General features: G+C 38.9%; 1 long non-coding RNA gene across 1 annotated transcript; it reads left to right on the plus strand.

The window, feature by feature from the left end:
* Positions 1-451: 451 nt before the first annotated feature.
* LOC121832127 (uncharacterized) lies at positions 452-9,813 on the plus strand. The gene is made up of 3 exons (XR_006075668.2): positions 452-622; positions 7,830-8,106; positions 9,661-9,813. It is a non-coding gene; the product is annotated as an uncharacterized LOC121832127 (long non-coding RNA).
* Positions 9,814-11,920: the final 2,107 nt, after the last annotated feature.

Raw genomic sequence — 11,920 nt, forward strand, 5'->3', positions numbered from 1 at the left:
CTTTCCCAAATCTTACCTCTAGTTCCAGATCTCCCTTTAACTATCACCAGAGGCATCTAGCTGTGCACAGGTTGCCTAGCAACCAAGCACACTTACCTCTACCCCACAGAAAAAAACAGCAGATAGCTTGAATAGGAACCACAGGAAAAAAGAAGGCAGTTTTATTTTCTCCAATTGACCTAACAACTTATAGATTCTTAACATTTTCTACCAATCACATTTAAGACTATAGTTGAGCACATAAGATCCCTCTTCTTAGATATTATCTGAATTTAGCCTCTAGTTAATTCATTTCCCCATTGGTCATTTCCCTTTAGGGTTGTGAATGATAATTAATGGTTACTGCCCCTCTATGTGATTCTTATCACCCCTTCATTTGACTCTGGAAGCCTGGTGGTCACTGCCTGAGGAAAATTCTTACCTGCCTTTATGACTCTGTAGAATTCAAGCCTGGTGACCTTGCTCGACCAGGGTCTTGCTATTGCTTGGGTTTATAACTAGATTCCTGGGAGACTTAGGAGGAACGTGGAGAATGGAGAGATGGAGAACGGAGAGGAATAAGGAGAGTATGTGTGGACGAGATGGAAGATGAGGAAGAGTCAGATGGGGAAGTACTAGCTGGGTAAGAACAAGATGAAAAGGACCTAGATGAGGCAGAATTAACACAAGAGAATTTAGAACTCTAGAGGGAAATGTAGATAAATATAGAGAGAATCAGGCAAGAAAGGAGCTAGGCATGAGAACAGAACTGAAACTGTGTATATAGGATGTTATGCCAGAGGAATTAAAGCAAGTGGACTATAGACATCGGTGTGCTGAGATTCTATTTCCTGAAAATAGTCCTTGTCATTAGTGGTTCTCTCTCCTGAGCCCCTGGGATGTATTGTTATGCCCAGATTGTGACCCCCCAAAGAAACCACCGAAGGCCTTGGATGTCCAGAATGCAAGAGCAAGGTTTATTCTGCAGATACAAGTCTAGACAGGGACTCATTCCTACACCCAATACAGTGAGGCAGGGAGGAGTGCCTCTTTCTTGGGGAAGTTAGTTTTTATAGGCAAAACCCATAAAATTTCTTAGAGGGGAGGGGGTTAATACGGGTCCATCTTTGATTGGTCAAGTTTTTCCCGGGCCTGAACTTTATCTTATTCTAGCTTGTCTGTTTGCCTTGTCAGGAGTTTTACAACTTCTCTCTGGGGTCAGGTCTTGTTATCTCTGGAGAGAGGCATCTCGTGGTTAATTGGTTACCATCAGACATCCTGACTCTGTTCTTTTGTTCCTGGGGCTGGCGCCATCATTTCTGGGGACTTGAAACTGGCCTGGCCTAGATCACAGTCCCCAAAGCTGCCACTGGAGACTTTTAGGTACAGAATGCAAAAGTAAGGTGTTTTCTAAGTTTACAAGTCTCCAGGGAGGCTCTTCCAAACCTCTCACTCACAGCAGGGAGGTTGGAAGGAGTGCTCCCCCTTCTTTGTGAGGCTAGTTCTTAAAGGCACAGACCATATAATTTATTTTAACCCGCCTCCCTTTTTAGTCTTTTGGTCGAATATCCTGACTGTTTTCCAAAGTCCTTGTAGCAGATACAGCCACCTGGGGAAAAGGGGTCTAAGTTCTTATCTACACTTAGGAATCCTGGTTTAAGCTTCTCTTTGTCTGTAGGGGATAGAGTGGGGGGTTTTACTGAGGTATCACAGTATAATATTAAGGCTGGTCCCTCTAATATTATACAAGAGACTACTAACTTACTCTAAATAGTCACTCAAAATATAAACTCTAGATTCACTTGTGATCCAAATCGTGGCCATATACCTTAATATTTGTGTGATTTTTGCCCATAGGAAAATATCTAATTGACCTTGAGTTGTCATGGTAGTTACAGGAGCTTGTCTTTTCAAGCTACGTAAAGCAGTGTTGGTCTTGAACATTCAGTAACTATTAACCTCTTTCACAAATGTTTTATTCAAATCTAGGAAGCTCCATAGGCAGCACTTTGCATGACATTGCTACTGAATGACATTCTATATACTGGCAAGACTCTTTTATCTATTTCTTTCTCTTATTTTATTATATGTTACATCATTACATGATATGAAATGTTGAATTTCTTAGGTGAGCAAAAATTAACTAAAAGCCAAATATTGTGCTTCTATGCCACTGGAAACCCATAAAGTCTAAATGTTGCCACCCATGTGGCTTGAGTGCCATAACCTTGGTTAGGAGTGTTAAAGGGATGAAGGCACAAATAAGCATTCAGTGAAGCTCGAATAGAGTAGGGTTCACTTATTGCTTCTATCACCACAGCATGGAACTTCAGTGTGTTTATTAGAAGCAAACCATGGGAAGGAGCCAGTTTGTCTCCACATATAACTATAAGAAGGAGGAAGCCACAGATGCTAGCCATTGTACTCACATATCAATTATTCATAAACAGTCATACAAATAAAGCAAAAGTTCATGAAAGAAAAGATTAATCCAGTAATAAGGGTGGAGAGTTATCTCCATAGACTCTGTGATGTGAAGCACACTGTGGTTAGAGACCATTGCAGAGCAGTAGTCAGGCCAATGGAAATCAAAAACCATTACTGACAAAGAGACTGCTAGAACCAGAGATGGCTCCAAAGCTTAGCAGGTCAGGGGCCAGCCTTTGAGAATAACCATCTCCTAGCATTGCAACCCTACCCATAAAGATAGGGAGATAGTAGATAGAGGACTATGAAAGCAGTAAAGCTCCAAGACAGAGAGACCAAGGGGCTCATAGAAAAGTTATAGATTATGCAAAGCTAAATGGCATAATTCTTCTTACATATGTTTCTGCATCTAACAGGTTTTTTTCTCTTATTGGAAATAGATTCTTTTCTCAAGCAATTTTCCTGATTATACTTTTTCTTTTGTCTACTCTTCCCAGTTACTCCCCACCTCTCCTCCCCTCTGGATATCTTCTCTTTCAGTCTCTCATTAGAAAAGAACAGGTTCTTAAGAGATAGAAACCATGTATAACAAAAATATAAATGTTTAGATGAAGCAAAAACTGTCATATTGGATATGTCAACCCAAAGGAAGAAAAAAGTACCAAGAGCAGAAAAAAAGAGTCAGAAATCCAGTCATTCTTAAAGCTATTAGTTATAATATATACAGAGGAACTGATGCAGACAGAACTGTATAGGTCCTGTGGTTGATGCTTCAGTCTCTGTGATCTCATATGCTCCTTGCATAGCTGATTCAAAGGGTCTAGTTCTTCTGGTGTCCTCCATCCCTCCCATCCATTATACTCTTTTCATCTTCATGTACTGGGGATTCCCTGAGCTCTGACTTGAGGGATTTAATGGAGACCATCAATTTAGATTCTCTCTCTGCATAATGCCTGGCTGTTGGTCTCTGCATCTGTTCCCATCTGCTGCCAGAGGAAGCCTCTGTAATGATGACTGGATAAGACACTGATCTATGAGTATAGCATAGGAATCACTTATTGATTTTGTTTTAGAACAATAGTGTTAGTTTTATATCCTAGATCCCTAGGCTATCTACTTTCTGGTTCATGATTACCCAAACAGTGTCAGGTATGTGTTCCTTCTCATGGAGTAGATCTTTAATCAAATCAGACATTGGTTGCCACTTCCACACGTTTTGTGCCATCATTGCCCTATCATATTTTCAGGCAAGACAGATACTAGTTCGAAGGTTTTGTAGATGGGTTGTTGTCAATGTTTCTATTTGTAGTCTGCAGAGTACCTTTGTCATCAGACTAGAATATAGGTAAAAGCTGCAAGCAGACGCAACTTCAACTTCTTGTTCAATGAGTTGTGCACATATTGTCTTTGACAATAGGTCCCCACTGTCACTTTTTAGAGAACAGGCTTCTGTCTTAGCAACAACATAAAATACTTGGGGACTTCCATAGGATTTCCTTGGACAATAATTCAATTGATGCATCCTCATCCCACCATAAGAAGGCTTGCCTAGCTAGAAGACATGGCAAGTTGAGACTCTGTATCACCCATTACTAGGAGTCCTCATTAAGATCACCGTCATAGATTACAAGAAGTTACATCTACAACCTGACCTCTTCTGCCCACTCCCATCCTCATTTGCTCCAAGCTTGCCCATAAAATATATTCTATTTCCCCTCTCGGGGAGTTAGGTTACCCACCCCCCAACATTCCTCATTGCCTAACCTCTCACCTGTTCTATGGATTGTAGCTTTGTTATCATTTACTTAGTTAAAAAATCCCCTTATAAAAGAATGTATATGATATTTGTATTTCTAGAGGCCTGGGTGTCCTCACTTAGTGGGTCTAGGTAACCTCACTCATAATTTTTTTCTAATTCTATCCATTTGCCTGCAAGTTTTAAGGTGTTGGTTTTGTTAATAACTGAGTAATTGTATAAATTATTACATTTTCTTTATTCTTCTGGTGAGGCACATCTAGGTGGATTCCAATTTCTGGCTACTACAAATAATACTTCAATGAACATGTTTGAGCAAGTGTCCTTGTGGTAGGATGTAGCATCCTTTTGGTATATTCCCAAGATTGGTATAACTAGCTTATGAGGTTAATCCATTCCCAGTTTTCTGAGGAACCACCACACCGATTTCCAAAGTGGCTGTAGATATTTGCACTCCCACCAGCAATGGAGGAGTGTTCCCCTTGCTCCACATTCTCTCCAGCATGAGCTGTCACTTGTCTTATTCATGTTAGCCATTCTGATAGATATAAAATAGAATCTCAAAATAGTTTTGATTTACATTTTCTTGATAGCTAACAATACTGAACATTTCTTTGTTTCTCAGCCATTTGAGATTTCCCCTATTGAGAATTCTCTGGTTACCAACTTTCAGTTGGATTATTTGCTATTTTAAATATCTAGATTCTTGAGTTCTTTATGTATTTTGAATATATATGTATTTTGGATATGGAGTTGGTGAAGATCTCTCTCCATTCTGTAGGTGCTTTGTTCTCTTATCAACAGGGTTCTTTGCCTACAGAACCTTTTCAGTTTCATGAGTTTGAATTTATTAAATATTGTTCTTAGCATCTTCACTGTCACTCTTCTATTCAGAAAGTTTTCTCCTGTGCCACTTGTTTTCCTGGGAAGAACTGCCCTCTGGTTAGCAGTGGTTGCTTCTTGGAGTTGGTTGAGATAAAGCAACAAGTAGTTTAGGTTAGGATGGGATGGTCTGTGGGATCTACAGAAGATATGGGGATGGTGACGGAAGGCTGGTGTTCTATTGTAGTGTTAGGAATGGGACTGTGAGATTAAGGTTGGGGGGACAAAGAGTGAAGAAAAAGTTGAAGGCAATTAATCTGTTTTTTCTGGAAGGTATAGCCTGTGGTTTAGCTGGGGTGTCTGCTGGAGTTGGGGTCTGGGATTCAGTGTTAAGTAGTGGAAAGGAGGTTAGGAGGGAATGGCATGTGGAATCCACAGGTGATGTAGTAAGTTGTGAGGCTGCACTTGGTATTCTGTTGCAGTGTTTGGGATTAGACCAGGATATTAGTCTGGGTCCAGGATGGCAACAGGAGAGGTTCTATGGGCTGCCTACCTGGCTTTCTAGCAGGTGTGGCCTGCTGCTGTGGGGTGTCTTTCTGTACAATGTGATACATGTTGCTATGATAGGTTAATAAAGAAGCTGCTCTGGAGAGTCAGGTTATAGCCAGGCAGGAAATCCGAGAGAGAGAAGAAGAAAAAAGGCAGAGTATAGAAGAGATGCTAGCCTGCCAACCAAGAGCAAGATGCCAGCTCACCTGTAATGTCATGGCCATGTGACAAAATATAGATGAATAAGAATGGGTTAATTTAAGATGAAGGATCTACCTAGCAAAAATTCTTAGCCATAGGCCAACTGATTTTTGTACCTGGAGTTTTCCTGCCTGGCTCACAGTTAGGACAAATCTCTGTCACCCACCAGTCCCACAGCCGCTCAGACCCAACGAAGTAAACACAGAGACTTATATTGCTTACAATCTGTATGGCCATGGCAGGCTTCTTGCTAACTGTTCTTATAGCTTAAATTAATCCATTTTTATAAATCTATACCTTGCCATGTGGCTAGTGGCTCAATGGCGTCTTCACATGCTGCTTGTCATGGCCGTGGATGGCAGTGTCTCCTTCTGCCTTCCTGTTCTCTCCATTCTCCTCTCTGTTAGTCCTGCCTATACTTCCTGCCTGGCCACTGGCCAATCAGTGTTTTATTTATTGACCAATCAGAGCGATTTGACATACAGACCATCCCACAGCAGCTTGTAAATAATATAAGCCCTCTGTGTGTTTACTTGGGACCAAGTGGCTGCAGGGCACAGATGAGGGAGATTCTTCCCGAACATAAGGCCAGGCAGGACCAGAGAAACTTCCATCTACAGCCTGCTAACACTGTCTTTGTGGTGAAACAATTGGTAGAAATTTTGGAATCTTCCAAGATGGTAGGCTTCTTTCTCATTCCCCAGACAAAGACAAATCCTGGCAACTTAAATCAAAGGCCCGATATGTTTTTTCTTCTGTTAGCAGCGATCTTGTTGATGGAATGATTCAGGAATTTCAAGGCCCAATTAGGACATATTTACACAACAGTTGTTGTCCATCCTATTTTCCCTCAAATTGACCACCCCTAAATTAGGGGAGGGAGACTCTTTGAAGTCTTCAAAAACTCCAGCCTTCAAAGAGAGCCTGGGCTTTGGCTTCCTGCTTTCGTGTGCTGTGCCTTGAAAATGGACTTGATCTCTGTTTGCTTACTGAAATTATTTCTTTCCTCATCCCTAGTAAAAGGCTTCAACTACTGATTCTGTCTGCTCTTGTTTGCTCTGTTCACACTTTATCCACTGCTGCCTGTCATGGTCAAGATTCTTCTTACTTTTGCCTTTTGATTCTTTAAGTAGAAGAGAAAGCAAGCCCAACCGGGAACCTTAGAAAACATCAAGTAGCAAAGAGCTCCCAATGGAATGGAAAATGACACTCCCACTAAGCATAAGATGATTGGGTGAAAGATCACACACAGTATAAGAAGTAGGCTATATTTCTGGGAGCTGTTGTCCAAGGAGGCTTTCACGGCTTCAAAGTTATAAAGACTACTGATTCAGTTTTTGGTTGCATACTTAAAAATATGATGTCATTAGTATCATAGGCTTTTGCTGTAGTACTTGAAGAAAGCATTCTGAGACTGAGCTGGGAGTCCTTTACTGTTAGAGTGGCTTTCAAAATGCCATAATGGGTTATCTATATAGGTTCTTGATCAACACTCATACTTGGTTATGGTCCCTATAGGCAACAAAACACCACACTAGTCAAGATGTTCCATTAACATATATTGACAGAACTTTTAGGTGTACAACAAACTGACTTTCACAATATAAAACTCATATCTGCTAAGGTAAGCCAAGGTAGATATCTCAGGACAGGGAGGTAATAGGCTTCAACAGGGAAGCCATTGATATTAATTTGTTAAATGGGTGTTGTTTGCTTATTAGACTGCTTTCTACATATTTGTGTTAATGACCATAGGGTACTACTGCCCATAGATTGTTATTACTATCAGTTCCAATTGGTCATAGAAGGAAACTGCATGTCAGGGAAATATTCAATTGGAGGTGTATTGTAGAGATTTATAATAAATCAAGTTTCTGAGACTAAATGATTCTATCACATTGTTCCCTAACACTCAGCCATAGAGAAAAAATATATACATATGTGTATGTGTGTGTGTGTGTATGTGTGTATGTGTGTGTGTGTATACATATACAAGCACATGTCTAAATCTCAATATACATGTCAAAAAAAAAAAAACAGTGGGAAGAATATAAGAGGAACTAGTTGGATGTTGTGTAGCAATTTTCTCCTTAAGGGAATTTTTATTCTGGAGGAAGAAGGACTCTACCAATTCTCAGGAAGGAAACAAAACCTCACAGCTCACAAGATGCCTTTTCAAGGTCCCATAAGAACCAGCAGTTGCTAGGAGAAGAAGATTTGGAATAAAGGACAGTTCTGACAGTTATACCACAACTCCTGGAATGCTACAATGCTGCTTCCTGTGTTTGTTCATTATTCCTCACAATAACCCATTCTATGTGCTTTAGCTTGCAAGCAATGCATCTCTACTGCATTTACAAAGGTCATTATAAGTAAGTGTTTGTTCCTCTAATTCTTAGTTTATTCTTGTATAGCTATAGAATCATTCATCAAACCCTTTGTTTCTGTGAAGTGTTTTGTGGTCTTTGTTGGAGAGAACAGAAAATATCTTAATGAACTTTCAAATTAACTTAATAGACATTTCTGATGGAGAAAATTATTTTTGAATATACTTTTATTTATATCTAGCATCAAGGCTAGTTAATAGAACACCCTAGCCTGTATTTTTTTATTTTTACTTTTCAATTTTATTAAGAATTTCATATAAAAATATGTTATTTACATTATTTCCATCCTTATCTTTTTCATTTTCCATATATATTGGGATCACCATCTCCCCAACTCAAATTCAATCTTTTCTACTTTAATTATATTGTTACATATATATGTGCATATATATGCATACATATATACATATATAAGTATACATATATATACACATACACACACACACACACACACATATACACACACACACACACACACACACACACACACACACACACACATACATACTAAAGCTCAAACAATGATATATGTGTTTGTGTCTTTATGTTGGGGATAATCCCAATGTTTATACTAAGAAAATATATATGAAAAATGTCAGTAATTTTTAAACATTGATTTCAATTTTATCTGTTTACTTTTTTCTGCATTATGGGGAAAGGAATTTCTAAATTTTACAATGCAGCAAGTTAAATGTCTTTCTGTTTTACATATTTTTTCTGTAATTGTAATAATTCTCCTCTTTATGTAATTGTTTTTGTACTGTTAAATGTGACACTGTTTTTCTGAGTTTCTACTTTTTAACAGATATTAACAACTTAATCAATAGATGCATGTTTAATAAAAAAGAAGCTAATAATTTGCATGCACAATCATGTCCATTAAACTCTAACACACAAAGCTCCTTTTATTATTCTATGAAATGCAAAAATGTGTTACAAAAATTATTTAAATGTATAGTATAATATGAGTAGGTACAATTATCAGCGCTGATTTCCCCCCTTTGGAATTATAGTATATCATAACTATTTTAGAAGTTATACTTTTGCTACAGACTGGTCAACTTGAACTGCATAGATTCCAGCTCATACCACCTCTCACAGTCTACCAGATTTCACATACTTATTCTTGATCATCATATGCTCTGTAAATCCATACTCAATTCTCAGTTATGTACAGTTTTACAGAAAGAAGGGATTCTCCCTGAAGGATAGGTATTGCCATAGATTTGTTCTCCAATCACTATTATTAATTATTTCCGTATTGATTAAAATGCTTCTTTTGCAATTTGAGACAGAGAAAAGGACACTTTACTGTTAGTCAAACATAGTGTGTACCATCAGTGTTTGACTAAATAAAGGGTGATTCTCAGCATTAACCAGTACAGTCCTCATCACTGTATGGAGGAAAGGCGGGGCAGAGTACAACACATAAAAAAGTTCAAGACTTTTCACATCTTCAGTTCTTTCTGTCTGATTTGGTGCTTATTATAAGTCTTTTTAGAGACAAAAATAAAGTGATATATTTGTTCTTCTTTGTAGAAAGCAGCCATGACAATGAATAGACACAAGCTGTAACATCTTCTTGTACACATTCTGTTGAGCTGATCAATGGAAATAATGGATCTTCTGCAGCAATTTAAATTTCATTTACACTTGAAATGGCTGGGAAAATAAAATAACTCTCAAGTTTACAGAGACCTCCTGACCTAGTAGGTGTTTTATTTTGAGTGGTTGATCCTGACGAAGTTGTCTCAGCTAAGAGGAGAGATCTTTCAGAAATTCATTGCAAAGTGATATTAGATTAAGTCCATCTTAGGCTTCCACATTACTCACTGAAAAAAAATATATAGAGAAAATAATGGGTAAATACTAACAATGGTCATTATACACATAATATATAGTCAAAATGAAACTCATTTATTATATAAAAATAGATATAGGAGTCCTTGGTTCTTTTCTTCTATAAAGAAATAATTCAGCCAAGAAAGAAACCTTAAGCCAGTGTTTATTTAGTGCAGCACAAACTTCAAAGAAAGATTTGACTGTCATTGTCCATAAAAGGCAGATAGTATTCTGTGAATCTTAAAAAAGTCACTACAAAGCGAGAGATTCAGGACAGGTACCAAAAAACACAGAGAAACCCTATCTCAAAAAAAAGTTATAATGAACATTTTTTTCTTTCATCAGTGTATTTATTTTATTTTATTTTACAATACTATTCAGTTCACATGCATACTCCAAGGTTGATCTACTGCATGACACTAGAACCTGTCAATTTGAACAATATTAAACATTTTAGGAGTCTACAAAAGCAAGGTAACTCATGTGATATAAATGACTACAAACGCAATCCTAATTCCAGAAGGCATTCAACTTTGAAAGAGTCAGAGACATCCCCTATTTCCATTGTTAGGCATCCTGCAAGAAGACCAAGCTACGCAACCATAACATATATACAAAGGACATAGGCCAGAGCCATACATTTTCCCTGGTTTTTGGATCAGTCTCTGTGAGTTCCATAAGCCCAGGTTAATTTATTCTGTGGCTTTTCTTTATTAAAAACAATGACAACAACCACAAAAACAAACTAGAACAAACAACCTAGTGATACTCCACTGTATAAACATGTACCTTTTCTTTACACATTTTTTTCCTGTTTTTTTTTTTTGTATTTATTTTACAGTACTATTCAGTTCTACATAATAGCCACAGATTCCCTTTTTCTCTCCCTCCCCCCCAGCCCACCCCCCTATTCCCACCTCCTAGAGATCAAGGTCTCCCCCGAGGACTGGGATCAATCTGATAGACTCAGTCCAGGCAGGTCCAGTCCCCTCCTCCCAGATTGAGCCAAGCGTCCCTGTATAAGGCCCAGGTTTCAAACAGCCAACTCATGCAACGAGCCCAGGACCTGGTACCACTGCCTAGATGCCTCCCAAACAGATCAAGCCAATCGACTGTCTCACCTATTCAGAGGGCCTGATCCATTTGGGGGCCCCTCAGCCTTTGGTTCATAGTTAATGTGTTTCCATTCATTTGGCTATTTGTCCCTGTGCTTTATCCAACCTTGGTTTCAACAATTCTCGCTCATATAAACCCTTTTCTTTCTTGCTAATTAGACTTGCAGCACTCCACCTGGGGCCTAGCCGTGGATGTTTGCATCCAGATTCCTCAGTCCTTGGATGGAGTTTCTTGCACAACTATTAGGGTGTTTGGCCATCCCATCACCACAGTAGGTCAGTTCCGGCCGTCTCTTGGCCATTGTCAGCAGTCTTTTGTGGGGGTATTTTGTGGATTTCTGTGGGCCTCTTTAGCACTTTGTTTCTTCCTTTTCTCATGTGGTCTTCATTTACCATGGACTCCTATTCCTTGTTCTCCCTCGCTGTTCTTGATCCAGCTGGGATCTCCTGGTCTCTTTCCCTCGTCCCTTGAAACAACATCTGGAGGCATCACAATCCCTGACTTCAGGCTCCAATGTAGAGCTACAGTAATAAAAACAGCTTGGTCTTGGCATAAAAACTGACATGTGGACCAATGGAATTGAATTGAAGACCCTGACATTAACCCACACACCTATGAACATATAATTTTTAACAAAGAAGCCAAAAGTGTACGATGGAAAAAAGAAAGCATCTTTAACAAATGGTGCTGGCATAACTGGATATCAACGTGTAGAAGGCTGCAAATAGATTCATATCTGTCACCGTGCACAAAACTTAAGTCCATGTGGATCAAGGACTTCAACATAAATCCAGCTACTCTGAACATGCTAGAAGAGAAAGTAGGAAGTAGTCTTGAACAC

The sequence above is a fragment of the Peromyscus maniculatus genome, chromosome 9 (assembly GCF_049852395.1).
Source record: "Peromyscus maniculatus bairdii isolate BWxNUB_F1_BW_parent chromosome 9, HU_Pman_BW_mat_3.1, whole genome shotgun sequence".
NCBI lineage: Eukaryota > Metazoa > Chordata > Mammalia > Rodentia > Cricetidae > Peromyscus > Peromyscus maniculatus.